Below are 24636 nucleotides of genomic sequence, written 5' to 3'. Positions count from 1 at the left end.
CTGTCACTGGAAGCCATTCATGGCACTACAAGAGGTGAGGACTTGTTTGAGAGATTTGTTTTATCAATGAAAAAAAACGTGAGCTAACATTTGAAACGTTAAGTGGCCTTACTACAGATGGAGCTCCAGCCATGGTTGGCTCGCAAAAACGGTTAATTACATTTGTAAAGAAAGAACTGAATCGTCTCAGTCTTGATCCAAGTGATTTAATTATATGCCACTGCATCATACACCAAGAAAGTCTCTGTGCACAGTCGTTGCGGCTCAACGACTGTGCACAACGACTGTGATGTCAACAGTATTGTCATGCATACATATTGTCAAAAGCAGAGGGTTTAACAGCTGCTAGTTTAAAGAGTTACTGAATGATCTTGAGTCTCAGTGCGGTGATCTTGTTTATTACTGTGAAGTGCGGTGGCTGAGTCGCAGGAACATGCTCTTGAGGAATGAGCATGTTCTGCAGTTCGTAAGCATGAGCTTATAAACTGCGGGATGAAGTCAAGCAGTTCATGGAGATGAAAGGAAAACCTGTCAGGGAACTCAATGATAACAAGTGGCTGTGTGATCTAGCGTTCATGGTGGACGTTAATAAGTACCTCTCAGAGCTGAACGTCAAGTTGCAGGGGCCCAACCAGCTTCTCTGCTTCCTGCTTTTAAACGTGAACTCATTTGAAGCTAAATTAAGATTGTGGAAAGTGCAACTCGAAAGGAATAACACGATGCATTTTCCCACTCTGGAAGGGTAAAAGCCTTCTACGACACTTGAATATGCTGGTGAATGTGCGAAACTAATTGAGGCATTTAATGAAAGATTCAAGGATGTGAAAAGTAAACAAATGGAATTGAACATTTTTATTACACTGTTTAATGTGGAACCAATTGATGTACCTGATAACCTACAACACGAAATCATTCAGCTGTAAAGCGATGATGAGCTGAGAGTTAGGTACCTCCCACTGCTTGAGTTCTATAAACGTTACATAAGCAATGATGAATTTCCCACTTTGAGGAGACATGCATTGAAATATGCATCTGTGTTAGGAACAACTTACTGCTGCGAGCAGTTCTTTTCGAAACTTACCATTCGCAAAGAGTCGACTACGCTCCAGACGGACCGACGCAAACCTGAAAAAGCAGTTGCGAGTAGTATCATCATCAATACCAGCTAACATCACACGCCTCACCAAAGAGAAGCAATTCCAGCCATCACATTGGAGGTGAGTTAATTAAGTGTTTTGCCAAATATAGCAGGCTAAGTTTTAAGTTGATAATTTTGTATGGCCCGAGAATGATGTTATAAATATAAATATCCAAATGGCCCTTGTCAGAAGAAAGGTTCCCCACCCCTGGTGTATTGGTATATTTCAATTCGTGTGGCTAAGTTGTGGGTGTCATTAATTGATATGATAAACAGACTAGATGATAATACAGCACCTTGAGGGACTGTGCGTTTTATGGCTATAGCTTGTGCTTATTTTTACTTGTATTCTGTCTGAGAGATAATTCCTGAACTAGGTATGTATTCTTATCCCGATTGAGTATAATTAAATCAGCAGTATGTTATAGACAAGTGTGTCAAAAGCTTTGGATAAGTGAAGATATCCAAAGTGAAGATTCTCGTCAGTAACTACAAAACTGTAAGTAGCTCTGTAGAGTAGTGTGTTACTTTTTTAAGAATTTTGGAGATAACCGGCAGGCTATCTGTAGAAATGTAGTTCTCAGTGTCATTCCTGTTTGTCAATAGGTGTAGTTATCGCGGTTTTTAATTACTAAGCGATAATACAATATATTAAGGAATAATATTTTTCCTCAAGTAGAAATAGACAGATAAAAAATAATTTTACGAATTGCATAAAAATTGATGGATAATACCCAATTCCGACATAAACCACTCAAAAAAGAGTAAAGTTTACTGTGTTCTGGCCCATCATCAGGGTTTAAAGAGACGGCAATAGTAATTTATTCACTTCAGACGCCTCTTTAAATCGCCTATTATTACTATAAACTGAAGGGAAATACAGAAATATACTAATTTACATTATTTGGAGTTGGGTGTTATATAATCTGTGATCTCGATTTCTTCCGTCTTTTAAGAAGCTTATATTCTATAAAACATATTGGAAGTTCATTTCATGACGTATAACCTATAACATTTTCTAAGATCAGTGCAATTACTAAATGTAAGATTTAAAGAAATCAATAATAATAAAAACATAAGCTAAATTTATTTTTAGGACTTACTTCTATTTGTGCATACTTTGAGGTATTTCTCAACGTAGGATTTACTCATCTTTGGGTGTGCGTTAGCAAAAGCCCTCCGCTATGCCCACTGTGAGACCAGTGCTCCGCTTATTTGGAAGCCTGAAGTGGCTTGAAAATTTTTCGTGTTTGGCTCTAGAGCAGAGTTTCCAGACTAACTAAATTAAAAAAAAAATTAGTATTAAATAAGTTAAGAAAAATAGAAAAATCCTTAGCCCACCTTACTAAGATTTACACTATATATTTACGGCACTATAGATTTACAACCTTTCGTGGGTGGGAACTACATTAATAGGACAAAATGTCACTTTCTTCTTAAATAGGCAAAGGTTTGCGTGAACTTGAGTTTCCGAAAGTTAACAACAGTATTATGACTATGTATAGAACTTGCTCCACCTTTACCAAAGTTACCTATATATTATACTACTTAAAAGACATTTCCTGAAGGACTACATTTTTTAGTTCATGGTAAATTCGAATCTCGGAATACAATATGGTTATTGAAGTAATCTAGCAAAGGTGGAGAAATTCCTTATGCAATCATAATACTTCCATTCGAAATTTGGGTTGCTTATAGCAAATCTTAGTTTTGTTATTTGATGAGAAATATATATTTATCTTTATTCTAAATAGTTTACACATCAAGATGAAGTCATTTAATATTTTTTTTATAAAAAAAAATTGGACTTATGTTTTTAAATATATCACGTTCATACTGTATAATTTTTAATGAAGTCTTTAATGAAAAACTCATGGGTGAATCTAATCTTGATCTTTAGCATGTATTCTATTGGTTCTGAAATATAATGAAAATGGAATTTTAAAAAAAAATAAATAAAAATATTTTGTCAGAAAACTATTTCTATAGAAAATGCTACTTTATTAAAGATAGAGTCTGCAAGAAAATGAGGTCATTATGTCAGTATACTTTCATCGTATTTTGGAGTAAAAATGCGTTGAGAAATCAGACAACACAGTAACAAAAGAAAGAAAAACATTTAATGAGTTTTATGAACACTAAAGTTTTTTATTTTTCAAATATTTGTTTAATCATCTACATACTTTAAAATTCATAGTTTATCAAAATTAAAATGGGGCTTAGTTGCTAAAGAATTGTTGCTCAGGATATTTTTTGTTGTCGGTATCGGGGGGGGGGGGGAATGACAACAGTTGAGAACTGGCACAATTTTATGGAAATTAGCTCTTTCACCTTAATTTTACACTTTCCATTTTGTTCTGCTCTACTCGCTTTGTGTTTTTTTTTTCTTTGTCATTAAAAAATCATATTGTGCACTTTTCCTTTCAAAATTTCCCCATGAATAAAACCATACAGAATTAGGTCCGTTGATCAGTGACGCTTGCAAATTGCATCTTATAATGGTATCCCAAAAGCATTGAAATGTATAAAAAAGTTGCGCTCTACTGAGGTAAAGAAAAGCTTTGTGTCACGTACTATTTGCTCAAAATGTCTTTCATTTTCATGAATTTATTGCACTCTGAGAGATGTCATAATAATAATAATAATAAATGGTAGTCGCTGAGCTTATGCAAGCATTCATTGCTTATACTATTTAATTAACTAATTTTGACACCGAGTGGGTGTTTATTCATGGAGAAATCTTTCGAACTTTTATGCCGGATGCAACCAAATATGATTTCAGACAATCTGGCACTTCCTAGTTCATTCACTTCTTCCTGATTTATAAATACGTGTACCTCAATTATCCATTGCAATCCGTTTTTGAATTAGTAATCAAATAAAGAGCTGCAGAAATAAACCATTATTCTCCTGCTAAGAAATATTCGTATTTTTCTCACATTGCTCCTTTTACATTCTTTAGGAAATCTTAATTTCAGTCAAAATGAATTGTTTTCATGAAATTTTTCTATTCAATTAATTTAATAGTCTATTTCAATCATGAAGACTAAAAAATGCACTAGGAGGCGCTTAAATCGTTTACAGGTGATACTGTGAATAATGGATATCACAGTAGGTGTGTTTTCAAATTCAACTTAATTGTAATGTCATATAAATTTAAAAAAAAGTTTAACTATTGTCATTTTATATATATGTATCAGAAAGGGGTTTTTCCAAACACATTTCAGCTGTTTGGAGATAGCTGTGTGATCAATTTTATTCTTCATCATCATCATTGTCCATGGGTCTAATGGCCATTGATGTCTGATGCTTGTTTCACCATTCTTTGTCATTTCTCTTTGTCCGTTGCCAGGCTCAAATCCTGCAAACTCCACACCACTCTTTCACATCATCTATCCACTCTCGCCTTGGCCGTCCTTTTCTATTCATGCCGTCCATTGTACCAAGAATTAAGGTTTTGATCTTTCTGCTGTTTCCATTCTGCAGATATGTCCAAAAAAACTTTAGTTTGCTTTGAATTATTTTCTGCGTTAGATTTTCTTTGCAGTTTACTATGCGATACAGTTCTTCATTTGTTACTTTTTGCATTCATCCAATTAGTAGAATCTTTACATAATATGTTCTTTCTAATACCAATATTCGTCTCATATAGTCTTTGACTATTACCTATGTCTCACAGCCATAGAGAGCACTTGGAACATACATGCTTCCAGCAGTCTCAGCTTTATGGGGAGGCTCACTGATTTACTTTTCTATATCTTCTCTCAGAATATCATTATCTTTATTTTATCGATGTTCATTATCAGCCCATATCTTTCCTCCTTCAGTTAGCTTCAGCGCTGTTCTTTCTAATTCTCTTCATTTCTTAAATGACTATGTCATCTGCAAATCGCAAATTGTTTATTTTTGTACCTTGAATTGAAATTTTAATTCTCCTTATATTATCCTTTATGATATCCATTGTTCTTTCCAAAATCACGATAAAGATGCTTCGGGATATCGGGTCGCATTGTCTCGTGCCTCTTATTGTCCGGAACCATTCTTATTTCTTCAAAGTTTCTCACATCAGCCTCTGCATTGTCATTGATGTTCTGCAAGAGATATAGGTTCCAATCCACTTCATAAGATATGAGTACAACCTGTGCCATTTTCTGATCTATACTGTCGAATGCTTTCTGAAAGTCAACACAACATGTATAAACATTTCTATTTTTACGTCGAGCTTTTTCCACAACCAATCTTAACATTAATATTTGGTACACAGTACGTCTGTCTCTTCTAAATCCTGCGTGCTCAACTTCCAGACTTTCTTTTATTACCTTGTTCTTTCCGTTAATATCATCATAAGTAATTTTCCCGCATGACTCGCTAGAGCTATTGTTCTATAATTTTTGCAGTTCTTACTTCCTTTTTTGTCAATGGATATTAGGATTTCCTCTTGTACATTCTTTAGGTGTTCCTTCCTCCAACGCCATGGTCTACAACCAGTAGTTCGTCTATGATCACCTCACTACGTTTCGTCATCTCTCCAGTAATCTCGTCATTCTGGATGCTTTATGGTTCTTCAGATGTTTACTGCATTTGCATCCTCATCCCTCAGTATAAATATTTCTTCCTCTGTGCTTGGTGGTGATATTTCCCTCAACTCATCAATTAACTTTTTCTGGACCTCAACATCTTTCTGTGTCTTATATACCTCTGAACAGTATCTTGTTAGTCTCTTGTATTTCTTCTGTTCAAGATTTCACCATTTTCATATTTTATGATTCTTTTCTTTGCTTTGGACTCCATTTTTGATCATTTTATATACTTTTCTTGTTCTCTATTCAGCATAGTATTTAATGATATCCTCACGCTGTTCCTCTAGCCGTTTTGATTTGTCTCTCCTAACCTGAATGAAATGAAGTATTCACTTAATTTCATTTTGCTCTATACTTTTCTTCTATTTCCACAGATCTCTCTCTCTCTCTCTCTCTACCTACCTACCTACCTACCTACCTAATCTTTCATTCTCTTCTTTCTTGAATTGTCTTTAATGTCTCCTGTGAGATTCACTTCTTCTTTGGCTTTTCTGTCGTTAGGTCCGTTTGTTCCACTGCTTTCTTTATTGCAGACACCACTTTATTGTTTCTATCCTCTAATTCCTTTTCTGTAATAGATTTCATTTCGTACTCGAGCACTTTCCTATACACTTTCCCTGTAATTTCTTTCCTCAGTGTCCTCATATCTCTCTGATTCTGAAATTGTGCCTTCACTTGTCGCTTGAGTTTCAACTTATTATTGGCAATCACTAAGGTATGATCTGATTCCTTGTCTGCTCTTTGAAATGTTCGACATTATTGAACTGATGTAGTCACCTCTTGCTCACGAGTATTATGTCTAACATGTTCTTAGTTCTTCCATCTGGCGATCACCATGTTCATTTCCTGAAGAAGAAATGCAGTCTTTTTGCTTGAATTGTGAGCTGCGAATTACCATGTCATGTTTCAAGGTAAATACATACATTGTTTCTCCTCTTTCATTGCTTTCTCCATATCCATTATTTCCTATTATTCTTTTCAATACTTCATTTCCTTTCCAATCTTCGCATTCCAATGTCCTCCAATAATTAGAATATCTTTCTTTGGTACTAATTTTAAGATTATTTCCGAGTTGCTATAGAATAACTGTATTTCTTCTTCAGTACTGTCTGAAGTGAATATACTTGAACTGTTGTGATGTTAAATGGTCATGCTGCAAATCTTGCCATTATTATTTTTTCATTGACATGTTTGTATTCTAATAATGCTTTTCTTCCTCTTTTACTGAGAAGAAATCCAACTCCTGCCTCATGCTTTATACTATTCAGTCCAGATGATTCTTCCTTCCTCATCTCTTCTGACTCTCTCCAGCGCATCTCCGCTAATTAATCCAAGGATATCGGAACGCTCCATCTCCTTACAAGGTAAGTCAAACTTTCTAGGAGATCATGAAGTACGGACATTCCATGTTCCTACTGACAGCTTGTCTCTTGTTGGTTTTAATTTTATTGCACTTCTTTCAGTAGCTGACTTGTCGATTCAACCCCGATCACTCATTTGGGTAAGCGGACCTTGTTTATCCGGGCGACTTCCGAGCCGGCATGTTGTACTTTTCCCTTGCACTTCCATATTGCACCAGATTTCAGTCGTATTTTGTTTTTACAGTAGTTCATCGACACTTATTGGACCAACCTTAATGATTCTTTCAGCCTCTCCTAAATGGGGAACAGACGCTGTTTGCATCCACCCACTATGGATCAGACCTACTGTTGCGTGTTGGTTCACGGGAGGTATTTCATTCCCCATTTCCCGAGGGAATCTATTTTATTATCTATTTTAGTATTGTATACAAAATGCTGCATTCTTCTTTCCATCCTACTTGTGACGGTGATACCCAAATAAAGACTGAAACACCTCTAAAGGGTAACTTCCTTAAATCACGAATGTTGTCTCAGTTACGGATGTGATCCCTTACATTATTTTTAGGCGAGGTTTTTTTTTTGTTGTTTTGTTATTCTGTTTTATATATTGGTGTCAGTCTATACTAAGTTATTCTTCGACTTCGGGTAGAGAGATTTATTGAATTTTTAGTGAATTCAGTATTTGGAATTCTTATCATTTGGCATCCTTGTTATTTGTTGACTTTTGTCGAATCATCTGAATTTTGTTTAAAGTAAAGAACCAATAGGCTTCATTTCGGCGATGTAAAACATTATTTAAATGAAGGGGATATTAAATCCCACATTGTTTTAAAACCGAATAAGAAACTCAAAGATCGGAATCAAAGAGTTTCATGCCGAATATAGTAACTATAAACGTATCGGCAACTACTAGCGTAAGCTAAAGCACGTAGTTCAAGTACGTAGTATAAACTAGGGCAACTCGTTGCAAAGGTGGGGAAAGTTCTGATCGCTATTCTTAGTATTTTTCATAATGTAAAACCCATCTCCTAGGAGATGTATGATGTTAGACATTATGGTGGGAGGTCACTACCCAGACCGGTTTCGATCTTTATTGATGGGTTTTACATTATGGAAAATACTAAGAATAGTGATCAGAACTTTCCCCACCTTTGCAACGAGTTGCCCTAGTTTGTACTACGTACTTGAACTACGTGCTTTAGCTTACGCTAGTAGTTGCCGATACGTTTATAGTTACTATATTCGGCATGAAACTCTTTGATTCCGATCTTTGAGTTTCTTATTCGGTTTTAAAACAATGTGGGATTTAATATCCCCTTCATTTAAATAATGTTTTACATCGCCGAAATGAAGCCTATTGGCTCTTCATTTTAAATAATTTATGGGTGCGCCTTTTTTTGACAACTCGTATAGCAGAGTATATAAGTTCTTTTCGCCATACCCTTAGTATTATATTTTGGTCTAGCTACTCACTGATGAGATCTCAATAAAGATCGAAACCGGGTAGTGACCTCCCAGCTAAACCCATCTCATAGGAGATGTATTATGGTGGGTAGTGACCTCCCACCATAATACATCTCCTAGGAGATGGGTTTTACATTATGGAAAATATTAAGAATAGCGATCAGAACTTTCCCCACCTTTGCAACGAGTTGCCCTAGTTTGTACTACGTACTTGAACTACGTGCTTTAGCTTACGCTAGTAGTCGCCGATATGTTTATAGTTACTATATTCGGCATGAAACTCTTTGATTCCGATCTTTGAGTTTCTTATTCGGATTTAAAACAATGTGGGATTTAATATCCCCTTAATTTAAATAATCTGAATCTTGTTTTCAATCGGACGTGCAAAATTTGACAAAAACGTTTCGAAGTTATAAAAAGTTTGGCTTGGTTCTATTCAGACCAAGTAGTGACAAAATTAAGCAGAACAAAATTATATGTCTATAGTATATAAGCCAAAACATTTTCTTTTGATATTGATATTTATGATAATGTCACCATATAAGAATACTTCTAATAATAAACACAACCTATAGGTTATCGCTGACGATTTCCTTACTTGTTATATTATAATAATAATCAAAATGAAGAGCTTAACGCTTCTAGGAGAGACGCCCTTAACGCGAAGTTAATGTTTAGATAATATCGAGCTTCTACATTCTTTTTCTTTTCCATAAGTAATAAACATTTAATAGTATACAAAATATGGTTATAAAATACTAAGATTGATTTTATTAAGAGACGTTTATACAATGGGCAAGAGTGTTAGGGATCAATGCATATTTTCAACTATAACTAGAAATAACGTTATATTAATTCATTAAAATTGCTAATAGCAATAGTAAAAAAAAGGAAGAGAAACGATAGTGAAAAAGAAATGGTACGTATTTACAGCGTTATGTTAAGAATGCGTGAGTTAAATTTCTAAGGGAAGTTAGGGAAACTTAATTTTACTCAAAAATTATTTGTGCATTTAGATCTTAACATAAGTGTATAAGGATTAAGTAATAGTTTCCATAAGGCAGGCGGGAGCAAATGACAATGCACAAAGAGTTGTTATTGGAGGTGTTTAGCAGCTTCTTGACGAGGATGCCGGAAATTTAATTCACGTAACTATATGATTAAGCGCCAGAGGAGGAAATCAATGAGTCCTTAGTAACCTTGAAAATCCTTGTTGGAATTTTCCCACATCTTTAATGAATCCACCTACACTTTTTTAATGGGACAAATCCACGAAATATTGGAAATCTGTTGCACTATTAGTACCGTAGGTGAGCTGAGATTTTTTTTATTATTATTTATTATTATTTTTTTAATTTTTAACAGCATTGGTATGGTAAAATAAAAAAAATAAATAAAAAATAAATAAAATAAAAATAAAAAATAAATAAAATAACATATAAATAAATAAATAAAAATAAAAAATAACTCGCATGATCACTCACTTATTCTCCAGACTTGGCTGAGATTGACTTTCCAACTGAAAGGCGGCTTTGAAAGTAGTTGCAAAAGAACAGCTTAACGAATATTTAAAAAAAAACAACAGCATCCTTCTCTTAAGCGTATAGATTCCCAAGTTGTCTTGAAGGAGACAAAGTAAATTAGAATGACATGAGTTTATATCCTTACCTCGGAGTCAAAATTGATTTATGGAAGATTTTAAAGAAGAAAAAAAAAACTAAAAAGAGTATTCGTCGATAGCATAGAGTTTTAATCTTTTCCCATTTAATTAAATATATTAAATCAACTGGGCCTTAATTTTTGCATTGTCTTTTCATAAAAATATTAATGCCACGTTTTTTTAGTGCGTAGAAATGCTGTTTTGGAATGTTTTCCTTGCGCACATTCACACATACACACGTAAGCGTGTGTATTGTATGATATTTTTTAAGTATGTCATATGATTTTTTAAATATATTTTTAAAATTTCTTTGCTGTTGCTATCTACACACACCGGACACTGAATTAGAAACCTTTATGCAGGTGTACGTACACTTTTTACGCTGCTTATATACAAAATACTTGTCACGTGTGTCACCACGTTTCCTAGGCAACTATTTAAGACTGTTGCTGGTCAGTAATTGTCACTAGTGTTCATCACAATGAGAAAAACAAAGGGTCTTTCGGAGTTCGATAAAGGGCTTATTGTGGGTGCCCGTCTGGCTGGAGCCACGATTTTGAAAACAGCAGAGATTATTGGGTCTCAAAAAGTGAGCTATCCCGGGTGTTTAATCACCTTGAAAAATAACCCACATTGCTCGTCTAAGAGGCGTAACTGTGATCCCAAGACAGTGTCAGGAACGAGATCGCCGTTGTCTGAGGAGACTGGTACGGACAAAGAATCCCATGTGCAGCAATTGACCTAAGCATTTAATGAAGGCTGTTTCGGATATGTCATCGAACTATGTGCAGGAAATTAAAGACGATCGGTATTGGCAGTCGTCTTTGGTCGTATTGGTCTCTAGAGCATGATTCCATATCTAACCTCACCTCAAAACTCTTTTCCAGTCTTTATTTTATGGCATTTTCTTATAATTAAACTTATAATCTGATAAGATCCAACTTTTTTAAGTTATATATGTTTTGTAAATGTTTTGGATTTTCTGAAACAGTTAATAAACAGTTTTTGTACATTTTATTTAAAGCCCCTAAATTTACAGAGATTTTTGTCAATTTGTTTATTTTATTACAAAAAGAAGTTTGTTTTATTGCAAAAGGCAGCACAAGAAATTCGACGCTGATTCCATCAACTGATGATGTTTAGTGGCGAAATGTTAGGTGAATGATGTTACCAGCCTTCAATCTGAAAAAAAAATAAAATAAAATAAAATACAGATCAGCTGTGAAAGCTAAGAATACAAAAATGTTAATTCAAATAAATTCTTTAATTTAAATGTTTTCATAAACCATTAATTCTATCAATATATTCGACAGATATATTGATAGCGTTAATAAAATATTTTGAATAATTTCAAAAAATTGAAATTAATTCCAGTATTTCAATTTTCCAATATTCCAATATTACAGGTTTATAAGTACCGACGAAATAAAGAAGAAAAAAGCTAAAAGGCTTGGTTTGAACTAAAAATAATGGATAATAAGTATTTCGTTGGTACTTATAAAATTGTAATTGTTTCCAATTTTATAATGAAAGAAGAATAGATGTGTATACTTGTTTTGACTATGAAACTAAAATAGGAATATTTATTATCCATTCTTTGATTAGTTTTTTTTTTCTTTCGGCAAACGAAGCACCTTCTCAGCTTCTGTACGTATAAAACATTTTTTTTGAATTTTAACAAGCCTCAAGAAGTTTAAAGAATATCTAATAAATGTGTATACTTGTAGATCATAAATTTTCAAAAGGCAACAGTTGTTTCTTTATAGGTGAATATTGAATAATGCATAAATAAGAATGTACAGATTCGTTTTTGTTCACAATTTCGGCTTTAAGTGGAAAAATTGTATGTCAGTTTGGTGTTTGGAATTCGTACAAAAATTATCGAATACTTTCAATTTTCACTTCACTATTGGGTCATTTGTATGTGACAAAATTGGACAAAATATTTCGATTTTATATATATTTCACTGTACACCTTTTTGTCAAAACCGCATTCATATTCATCGTTATATATAAAGCATAACTCATATTTTGGCCGCAGATGGTATTTAAAGAATTTGGTACTTAAAGATTTGCTGAAATTTATTTAGTCATTCTCAGTTTTTATTACAATCAGACGATTTTTATTTGCCGAAATATTCAAAATGATAGTAATATTTCGCTCTGAGCGGACATAATATAATCAAATTTGGTATTTAGGACTGTATTAAAATTGGTTCATTCTTGGAATTTGGACCATTTAATCTGCAAATTAAAAAAAAAAAAAAAACGACCCGAGTTCAGTTACGTATTTCATCAGACCTTCCTTGCACGTGTTACACTCAATAGCTTATTTCTGCTAAAACATTTGGTTTCTTAGAATCCTAATTAATTATGATAGCGCAGTTAGCTATGTCTGTCACTTACGTGTATCTCCTGAAACCGACTTCATGGTAGTGAAAATGCTGCCCCACTTCTATATGAAACTACCTAAATTACCTTCAGTTGAAAAGTCATAAATGCAAGTCATATACAAATCATAAATGGGATTTCAATAGTCCAAGTCTTTCCACTCAAAGGGCATCGCCGTTATCAGTTGAGGTCTAGAGAATCTGGATTTAATTGTGTGATAATGAATGACATCACTATAGAAGAACGCTAGTACTAATTACATGTTTGTTTAAGACTATCTCAGATGTTTTCGTTTCTTTTTTTTTTCTGATCCCTTATGTATACTATAAAGTATTATTATTCAACTTTAATGCATTATCAGAGCGAAATATATTTTAAGATCAGCTATGCAATTATACAGTAAAATAATTTTCGCATATTAGAACAAAATCGAATTAAACTACTAAATAATTAAATCAATAATAAATCTACCTCATCATAATTCCAGTCTTTATTAGCCCTTCCATCCTTTTCCTCCCCCATATCCGCCCCCGCCATATCCTCCATAGCCGCCGCCACCACCGCCGAAACCTCCCTTTCCACCACCTCCATATCCACCCCCGCCATATCCTCCATAGCCACCTCCGTATCCACCGCCACCATATCCTCCTCCTCCGTACCCTCCACGTTTGATGGCAACCACACTGGCTACTATGACAGCCGCCAGAAACAGAATTGTAACCTGCAATTAAAGAAAAACAAATTATTGATATTCTGTACACGCAATAGTTTAGATTTAATATGAACATCTAGTTCTTACAATGAAATCATAAAAAATTATCGAATCTTCAGTATTATAGGATTTACATTGGTTTGCAATTTGATGTACGTTGTGTCAGCAATTATTATTATTTCGCAGAAGTCAACGATTCTGAAAAGCACTTCTTGTCTTTTGCGATTTATGTTCACAATTTACGATCTTTCCCTGTTTCATACAGTCAATTCACAGTACTATTTGAAGAACATCGCCGCCGAACTGTATTTCAGAAAGAAAAAGTCGTAGAAACCAATGAGCTGAAGAATGATGCTAATTAATGAGGAGAATGAGGAGAAATGCAAGTACAAAAAAGAGAAAAGGAAAAAAAAAAAGAGGACAGTCTCACGTGATGAGAAACATTTAGTTTAAACATTTCCTTGAAAACAGGTCACATACTGAAAGGAATTATTGAACGTATCAGAACTATCTTTCCACGCCAATTTTCTCATCGCATTTGCCTGGATCATTTATCCACATTTCCCACTCCAAATTTCAAAAAGAAAAAAATCCCCAAAATAAATACCCTTGGTCTCATAGCCAAACTTTATGACAGTTAACATTACAATATGAAAAAATTCGGAGATAATTAGCGTTAGGTTAATCACTTCTGGACTATTATTTAGAGATCTATCTCTAAATAAATACAATACTGAATAGTCAATGTTTAAGAAGATACTAAAAGCTTAGCAGTAAACAGAGATCTATTTTTCATTAAATAGTTTACTAATTTAAATACACACAGAACAAAGATTTTGAAGCAGTCTCACATTAACGTTTTTGAATCTTCTAAATCGGATTTTGAGGGACAGTTTTACAATAAGATCAGTTTGAAGATGAGCCATCTGTTATATTCTTTTAGTAATTCCTTTGTTTTTCGTTCTTCGATAACGAAGTTTTAGTATCACCGAATTTTTTCATATCGTAATGTTTTCATATCACATTTGCTTACTCGATGAACTACAATTGATTAGCAAAATAAATTATAAAAAAGTAATTTAGCAATTTATTTTGCTAATCAATTGTAGTTCATCGAGTAAGCAAATGTGTGTAATGAGAATACTGTAATTTGTTTCACAAATCCATGTTTGTGAAACACAAATTGAGAAACAGCAACAGAAATTGCAATTAAAAATTAAATGAACTACTTAAGCGATGCGAAAACCTTGCATAAAACTAGGAAATAAACAATGCTGTTTAAATGGTATCTAATGTTTTTAAAACTAACATGTTCTCATTTACGTTTGATGTTTTCTTTCATTGAATTAGAATTCATAAAATTTCTCAATTACTTTCAGATATTAGTTTTATCGCTTTAGTATTCAAAAATAAATTAAGCAAACAATCTTTTTATAATGGCATCGTCCACAGATCCACGAGCGAACTATCCAATACTAATCTTCTACCTTTACAGATAGACCAAGAGGTCGACATGTTAGAAACTTCATTCAGGACAACTGCAATAAATTTCTAGCGTTATCAGCTATCATAAAAAAGCAATAACAAAAAATAAAAAATGCATTTGAAAAAAAAAAAAACATTCCGCCTCCCTATCCGCACATCGAGTCCATTACCATTCTATATAACGAAGTTATGGTTGCATTTTGGGATGATACTTTGGTTATTTCCTTATAAATCCAACACCTGTGCGATGTCTTAGTTGAAAAGATATGGATATGGCTCCGTAAGGAAGCGAGGAACTATATCTGAATTGGTAGTCTGATTTATCCATCTCTTCCTCCCCCCCCCACGGTAAAAAAAAAAAAAAGAAAAAGAAAATAGGCAGAATACAACACAGTCTAAAAACAGAGACAGATAGATATAAATCACGAAAATCTCATAGCCTAACATAATTTCTTGATTATCTAAATAACTCCGCTGTAAAAACTACATTGAACTCAACTATACTTACGAAGATCTTCATTGCGAGTCTCAGTTGTGACCAGAAAATGACTTCCCCTGAAGTGCCTATGAAATGCTGCTACGCACTTTATATACGCATCCTAATCCCCTTCCAAGTTCTCCTTTTCCCTTTAAATTCATATAAAATATTTTGATTTCAAGAAATGTAAAAGGTTAACATTGCGATAAGGTCATGCGGATAACCTTTGGATAACCCTTTGCATTTCTAGACGTGTTAAGAAGAATTAGAGTTCATCAAGGAAAACCGCAGCAAATACTGCTTGACAATAGAGACTAATTATAATGTATTGAGAAGGCGGGAGGTTATTGTTTCAATTTAAAAACGAATTCCATGATGAACTTGGAAAAAACCAGTTTTCTCAGTAGGCGGATAATCTCAAGGTTGATGTATATTTTCCTGGGGAAAATACCTTTAAATTATGCTGAATATGTGTTGTTTCGAAAGATATCATTATCAGAATTGCAGCTTCTCTGAGTGATTTACAGCTTTGTGTTTGGAAACAATCGGTACGTCATGCAATTTGGAGATTTAGTTGATCTCTAACTTCAATGATGATGTCAGAGGTTACCGAAAGTTCGCAGAAACAGTGAGAAAGTAAGACAAAAGTGACTACTACTACTGGACAATAATTAATATAATAAAGTCATGTGAACTCTGTTCCGTGTGTATGAAAATCAGTAATAATTAATATTTATGGATTACATACAGCATAATAATTACATGGTACGTGTTCTTCACCAAAAAGTGTTCCAACAGAAATCGCTCTCTCTCTCTCTCTCTCTCTCTCTCTATATATATATATATATATATATATATATATATATATATATATATATATATATATATATATATATATATATATATATATATATATTAGGATAACCAAGCAATTTTATATGCTTGGTTATTTTAGCTCCTAATCCCAAGTATGCAAACAATTAAGTTTGCGCCTGAAACAAAGTTCAAGTCTAAAGATGGTACAACACCAGGGCAACTCATTGTAAAGGTGGCTAAAGCTTTGATCACTATTCTTAGTATTTTCCCATAATGTAAAGCACATCTCACTAGAAGATGTATACTGCAATGCATTATGGGTGGGGTCACTACCCAGACCGGTTTCGACCTTTTTTGAGGTCTCCTCAGTGAGTAGCTAGACCCTAAATACCAAGGCTTTGTATTACTAAAACCTTGGTATTTAGGGTCTAGCTACTCACTGAGGAGACCTCAAAAAAGGTCGAAACCGGTCTGGGTAGTGACCCCACCCATAATGCATTGCAGTATACATCTTCTAGTGAGATGTGCTTTACATTATGGGAAAATACTAAGAATAGTGATCAAAGCTTTAGCCACCTTTACAATGAGTTGCCCTGGTGTTGTACCATCTTTAGACTTGAACTTTGTTTCAGGCGCAAACTTAATTGTTTGCATACTTGGGATTAGGAGCTAAAATAACCAAGCATATAAAATTGCTTGGTTATCCTAATATACAATATACCCAAGTTAAAAATTTATTCCCATCAATATCTCCTCCAGAGATCTTTATTAAAACTTAATACACCTTGTTGCAACTTATATAGGTAAAGTTGATAAGGCTTTGTATTACTAAAACCTTGGTATTTAGGGTCTAGCTACTCACTGAGGAGACCTCAAAAAAGGTCGAAACCGGTCTGGGTAGTGACCCCACCCATAATGCATTGCAGTATACATCTTCTAGTGAGATGTGCTTTACATTATGGGAAAATACTAAGAATAGTGATCAAAGCTTTAGCCACCTTTACAATGAGTTGCCCTGGTGTTGTACCATCTTTAGACTTGAACTTTGTTTCAGGCGCAAACTTAATTGTTTGCATACTTGGGATTAGGAGCTAAAATAACCAAGCATATAAAATTGCTTGGTTATCCTAATATACAATATACCCAAGTTAAAAATTTATTCCCATATATATATATATATATATATATATATATATTCTAATTACTGATATATATATATATTCTAATTACTGATATATATATATAATTTTCTGATTACTTACAGAGAAGAAATGATTAGCTTCAGAGGAGGGTGGGAAGTAAAAAAATTGCATAAAATATGCGATGTCCTTTTTGTGGAAAGACCTAGCTTCAAATCCCGTCTAGGGCACGAAGAACCTTATAAGGACTTTTCAACTTAAGATGAGTTAGCCAATACGAATTGGCAGGGTTTTTGCTCCAGTAAGCTCGAGTTTTTTACACCCCCAATTTGGCCTTAATTCCGCACAACCACAACTGAAATGGCCCACTCGGTAGCCACCTATAAGAACCCGTTCTTGTTAGCGAAATTAAAATTTCATAATTCATTACAATGTGGGTCTCTAGTTTTGTAGCTAGTTCTCTTACTTATTATAGGTTCGATTTAGTTCATTGAGAGCACTTCCTTGTTTACAGGTAACGAATACTTTAATTAAGCTTAATTCAATTCGCATGTACTAGTTGTAATTAAATAACTTGTGTGCAATGCTTACTTATCATACGTGGTTTTAAAATGTTTGATTTTTGTCATGGGAAATGGACACCAGTTTGGTATTTCTAACTTCTCCAAGTTATTACTGTTTCAAATCTATCTTTTTAGCCAGACTGGAAACAGGACTATAAAATTATTCGAAAATAGTTTAAAAGTAAAATGAATTTTCCCACCCATGTTTTCCTTTCTTATCTGAACATTAAAATGTCGCCATATCCCGCACTTCCCTAGGACCTTTCTTTCCGAAAAGAGTTCCTGGGGTTCTTTTAAATTTATGGTTAAGAAGATACAGTCATCTCAAAAAGTCCGAGATTTCATCAATTTTATTCAATTTGAGTTTGGTATTTTCTGTGTAATGAGTGTAGGATCTCGGTTCTAGGAATTAAAAAACTGACCGACAGTTTTTAGGCATAACGATTAAGTAAAATATACCAAGAATTAGTCGCTTTAGTTATACCAGGAAGTAAAGGTTTCTTGTAAATTAGAACTGTCATTTTAAAAATTACATCAGAATATAGCTTTTACATGATAACGTGGGAAGCCATTAGACGTCATTTGGGATTCATTATTGAGACTGTAACTGAATGATAAGACAAGCACCCGCTTTTGGTCATCATAATATATTAACAAATAGAATAGAATAGAAGAGGGGGGGGGCTATGTCAGAAGTCTTTGGATTTCTGTGATAAAATTCCAAAATATACAGCTGTACCTGGCAAAGGATAAAGGATTATCGTCAGTCTGTTCTGATGATAGGCTGACTTAGAAGTTTAGAAAACTAGCGGTTGCAACAAGTAATATTTAACCTATTATCAAATTAAATGTCGGATGTCAAGATCTAGAAATCTGAAATAAACATTTCGCTTCCTTTTTTTATATGATAGTTTATTGTAAAAATAAAAATAGAGTAAGTTATCTTAATACGTATTTTTTAATAAAATATAATGATGCTTGATACTATTTCACCGTGTTTTGAGGGAATTAACAACAGCTTTTACATATCTTTTTAACACGAGTTTTGCACTGGGCCAAGTTCCCAAGGAGTGGAAAGAGGGTAAAATTATTCAGATTCATAAGAGAAGTGATAAGATTAGGGCTTTGAATTATAGGCCAGACTCTATGTCTGGAGTAGTGGTAAAGCTGTTAGAGAGGTTAATTAGGACCAAGATTCAGAATTGGGTTCACAACAGAAAAATGCTTTTTGCTGTTCAGTGTGGATTTGTTAAAGGAAGATCATGTTTGTTTAGCAATCTGCTTAATTTTTATAATAAAGAAACAAATGCATTGGATAAGGGTGTTGCATACAAAGTGGTATATTTAGATTTTGCAAAGGCCTTTGATAAATTGTCACATGACAAGCTGGTAATAAAATCGCAGGGATAGAACAGTAGATTAGTTCGCTGGATTTGAGATTGGCTATCTGATAGGTATCAGCGAGTTGTCTATGGAGGAGCGATATTCCAGAAGAGGAAAGTTATTACTAGTGTACCCCAAGGGTCTGTTTTATGTCCATTGCTGTTTAATTTGTATGTAAATGATATTGAAAGAGGTCTGAATGGTAATATGCAGTTGTTTGCAGATGATGCAAAGTTGGGGAGAGCTATCAGGAGTAGAGCGAATGCTGTGGCCTTGCAAGAGGACTTGAATACGCTGGTTGAATGGATAAATGAGTGGAGATTTCAGTTCATAGTTGTAAAGTGCAAGATTTTGAAATTTTGGAAACAGAGATGGGATGTAGGGTACGCAGTCGGTGGAAATATCTTAGAAGAGGTAGAGGAGATGAGAGATCTGTGAGTGATTGTAGACAAGGACCTAAAATTTCGGGGATATGTTGCTAAAATTGTGAGGACAGAAGAGCGGATAATGAGACTGATGCGGAAGGTACTGTCTTATAGAAGTAAGGATGTCATGGTTTCTTTGTATACGGCTTTGATCAGGCTGCATATAATTATTGTGCACAGATTTGGTCACCTGGTTTTCAAAAAGATGAAAATGTATTGGAAAAGGTCCATAGACGATTTCAGTCCGGTGTGTTATTGTGGTTTCTGGAATGTTGAGTATGAAGACAAATTGAGGAAATGAAATTTGCAGAAATTGGTGGATAGAAGGAGGAGAAGGGATATGATCAAGACATATAAGCTGTTAAGAGGTTATTACCAGATTCATGTCGAGGAGATTTTGCGTAGAATGGGTAAAGAAGATAGATAGAGAACAAGCGGTTACCCCCGGAAGCTGTAGGAGGGGGGGGTTAGAAGCAGGTTTTTCGCATGGAGAGGTGAGTGATTAGAATGTATTGCCCAAAAGTGTGGTGAGCACAAACAGTGAACATATTTAAGGCGCGGAGGTCCCACTGTGAGTGTAACAGTGGGACCTCCCACGATGAGTCTTTGACTATATGGAGATTTTTTTATAATAATAATAACTTCAAAGGTGTTCATTTTTTAATTTAATTTCCTTCACTTAGAATGAGTCATATGTCAGAAAACTCATTTAAGATAATTTCTCTATCTTGGTGAGGGTAACACTTACCAATAAAAAAACACTTATTGTAAAGCAAAAAACGAAATCGCAGTCGGCAGGATTCGAACCTACGCGGGGAAACCCCAATAGATTTCTAGTCTATCGCCTTAACCACTCGGCCACGACTGCTTGTGTCGATTTTGCCATTATCTATCTATAAATAGAAATTTTAACTAGTTTACAAGAACGCGTCCTTTTTTTGGTTTATAAGTACGATTTTGAATTTCCTTGATAATCTCGTTTCTCCTAGAAATTAAGAATTTTAGATTAAACTATAACAGTAGTTTGTTGATTGAATTCCGAACGATTATTTAATTTAACTACCTGACTGAGAGTTCATAAATTTAAAGGGTTATAAAATTGTTCGTAATATTAAACATGCTTTGAGAGGTTAAAATATGAATATTAAGTAATCAAAGTATTTATATATATATATATATATATATATATATAGAGAGAGAGAGAGAGAGAGAGAGAGAAAGTTTTTTACCTTGGGTATAATATATGTTAAAGATACCAAGTTATTTTTTAAAAAAAACAGGTTTATATTTAAAATAACTTGGTATCTTTAACACACACACACACACACACACACATATATATGTTAAACATTATAGAAACCAGAGTAAATTCTCTTATCATAGAAACGTGTGATCCTTATTCGGATCTCATAAAATTTGGATGTTAACAAGAATATAATCTCTTGTAAAACCATAGTAAAATACACTCTTATAGCATTTGTTATATGTAGGGCAAACGGCTGGTATAAGTAATTTCATGCTATAATTAAATACTATAACTACTCCTTAAATATACTGTAGCAGATTAATCTAGCTGCTAACATTGCAATGTAATGAATTGTGTCTTCCTTGACACAAAGAAGTGTGGTTATAGTTATTTTTGGAATTATGGCAGTAGTAGCCAAGACTATGAGTCCAGTGTGTTATGCTGTATATTGTGTGCGTTTTTCTGGCCGGTTTCCTTGTTTCAGGGAATGAAAAAAAAAAAAAAACGTGTTGCAAACAGTAAACTGTCTTTCCATATCAGACTGGCTAACTCACCTTCAACTAAATAATCCTTATAAAGGTTTTCGCACCCTAGACGGGATTCGAAGACAAGGTTTTCCAACCAAAGTGTGAATAAAGAAGAAAAGACTATAGAAATTATATATTGTGATAACTCATCTCCTGCTAAATGAAATTTACTCAATTTGGGATTTAGAATGAACACTAGACAATCGCCATGTTGTTCAATTTTATTTTCACCGGGATCATTTTTATTAGCAAAATATTCATTCTATATTCGAACTCTAATGAGTTCGAATACAGGATGAATATTTTGCTAATAATTCAATAATTCCGCATATAATTCAGTTTTTCTAATAATTAAATAATATAATCATAATAATTCAATAATTCCGCAACCGCAGAATGAATTTAAGACAATTTGGTATTCAGGATATGTAGTAAAATTTGGCTTTCGCTCGGCCATTTTTATTATCAAAATTATGCAGAACATAATTATAAGTCTTTAGCAAAGCTTCTTAAACTGTGGGTCGCGATCCCATCTAATTATAAGTCTTGAGCAAAGCTTTTTAAACTGTGGGTCGCGATCCTATATGGGATCGCGTAGATGAATGTGGGAGTTGCGAAATATTTGACAACAGTAAAAGGTTTCTGTACGCGCAACGACCAAAAATTAATTCGAAATCAAACGCGTAATGAATTGCGGTGTTTTTACTGTACGCTCAAAGTTTTCCTCTCTTACAGAAACATAATAGTTTAATTACGAAAAATAAAGACTTTTAATATTTTCCTACCGACATTCATACCGTCATAACCGAAAAAAATATTTTTCGGTTATGGATAAGCGGCTAAATTTAGAAGAGGTAAAAATACTGATGACAATGCTGCAGAGTCTTCGCTAACAGGTTATATACATCTAAATTGACAAGAAAAGGAAAATATGACGAATCATTTTTGCAATATGGATTTACTTCTAATAATCATGATAGTGTGGAAAAACTTCTTTGCTTAATTTAAGTAATGAGGTTTTGGCTACGGAGAGCATGAAACTAGCCAAACTAAAACGACATCTTTTAATACCAAGCATGCAGTGTACTGCAATAAACCAAAGGGATATTTTGAACTACTTTTAAAATCTTCAAATAAAGAAAAACAATGGTTTGAGAAATTTGTTACTGTCAACGAAAAGTATTTACTTGCATCTTACGAAACTTCTTAATTGCAAAAACTAAAAAGCCTTATTACCGGGCTTAAGGGCAGCCCAAAGTTTGCAATTCAGTTAGATGAAACAACTGATATTTCTAACATGACACAGTTGTTACTTTATGTAAGATATGTGTATGAAGGAAGCATACATGAGGAACGATTGTGTTTGTCGACCTTTGGAAGGGCACACAAGAGGAGAAGATATATATCTTAAAGTCGATGAATTTCTCACAAATGAAGGTTTACAGTGGAAAAATTGCGTTGGAGTCTGTACAGAGGGTGCTGGAGCAATGATGGGCGAGAATGTTGGATTTGTAGCAAAAGTTATTACTGGTGGCAATGAACATATCACTGGTACTCACTGCATGATCCATCGGGAGGCACTCGTAGCCAAAAAAATATCACCAGAGTTAGATGTTGTGCTTCGCGATACTATCAAAATCATTAAATTCATTAAAAGCCATGCCCTTAACAGTCGTTTGTTTTCAAACCTTTGCAAAGATATGGATTCCGATTACAAAAGCTTATTACTACATGCAGAGATAAAGTGACTCTCAAGAGGGCGAAGTTTAAACATATTATTGAAATTGAAAGATGAAGTTGTTATATTTTTGACTGAAACAGAAATCTGATTTTGTTAATTTTTTTCACTGTGACTTATGGCTTTCAAAACTGTGTTATTTGTCGGATATTTTCGAAAAACTCAATGATTTAAACATGTCGTCTCAAGGAAAAAATTGTAACATACTCGTATTTATGTTAAAATATAAAATTGAAAGTGTTACTGAAAAAGTTAACATATGGAAGAGTAGGGTGGAAAATAGTTCTTTAGAAATGTTTACAGCTACAGATGATTTTATAATTGAAAATATCCTTCCCAAAGATTTAATTGTACCAGTTATAATTGATCATCTGAAGTGACTGGAGACACAATTTCCGAAATACTTCCCTTCAAATTTTGATTCTAAAAAACTAAGTTGGGTTCATAAACCATACTCAGTTGAAATCAAAAACGTCAGTCATCCGCCACTAAAAGTTCAAGATGAATTTGCCGAGTTATCAAGTGACACCGGTTTAAAATTTGAGTGTCCTAAAAAATCGTTAAGTGAATTTTGACTTGGAATTAGAACAGAATTTCCAACAATTTCTAAAACGGCCCTAAACATACTTCAGCCATTTTGTACTACGTATTTATTTACGTATTTATCAATGCTGAGAACGTCGCTTCGCGGCGTTTCTCAGCATTGACGATTATAAAATCAAAATATCGATCAACTCAGAAAAACGTTGAAGATGCTCTTCGTCCTGGAGTATCAAATATTCAGCCAATATTTAATTCTTTATGTAAAAATAAACAAGCACGTCCATCTCATTAGTATGCAAATTTGCCTCATCTTTAATAAATGGTAAAATTATATGTATACCAAAGAAGTGTTTTAAAATAAATTTCTTTATGATTTATTATCAGTAAATGTGTGATTTGTATACCTATTTTATATACGTATATACCCTGGGTCGCGCAAAAATTTCTCTGGCGAAAAGGGGTCGCGAATCAAAAAAGTTTAAGCCCTGGTATAGAGGATATATGTCAATTACTTATCGACATGTCATTAACACACTATAAGTTTCTACATACTCGAATTTTTTTAAAAATAAAAGTCCATTCTCGAGAGTTCGATGAATAACTTCATTCTTTTTCCAAGAAATTATGACAGTTCTCGTGAAAACAACTGAAATATGGACAATTGAAAATTCATCTCTGAACAATCATAAGAAAATTTAAACTTAAAATATGGTCAAACATTATTCTTGCACACGAGTAATTTTAGTTGGTAAACATTCCTGACTTCAAGGGTATTTTAATAAAAGATTTTTATTTCATTATAATTCTCTTTTTATTAGCAAAATGATCTGAAATTAAAATAATAGTTTTTCTTTGTTCCCTGGAAGCGGAACTTTTTATTGGCAGAACAAACTTCTAATTAGAAATGACAACATTTTGATAACAAAATGTATCAAAAACATCTACACAAGTGACAGTCACCTATGTATTGATAACATCCCTATAGAA

General features: G+C 33.7%; 1 protein-coding gene and 1 non-coding gene across 2 annotated transcripts in view; one reads left to right on the top strand and one right to left on the bottom strand.

Annotated features, from left to right (window-relative positions):
* The window catches only part of LOC150101896 (uncharacterized), a 314015-nt gene that overhangs the window by 182639 nt on the left and 106740 nt on the right, over window positions 1–24636 (top strand). The window lies entirely within an intron of this gene.
* On the bottom strand, window positions 20382–20463 carry TRNAS-AGA (transfer RNA serine (anticodon AGA)). Its single transcript has one exon. It is a non-coding gene; the product is annotated as a tRNA-Ser (tRNA).

The sequence above is a fragment of the Typopeltis vanoorti genome, chromosome 11, assembly GCF_054136105.1.
Source record: "Typopeltis vanoorti isolate ZY-2024b chromosome 11, IOZ_Tvanoo_1.0, whole genome shotgun sequence".
NCBI classification, from domain to species: Eukaryota; Metazoa; Arthropoda; class Arachnida; order Uropygi; family Thelyphonidae; genus Typopeltis; species Typopeltis vanoorti.
Note: the sequence above shows the minus strand (reverse complement) of the source record. Positions and strands in the feature narration are given on the sequence as shown.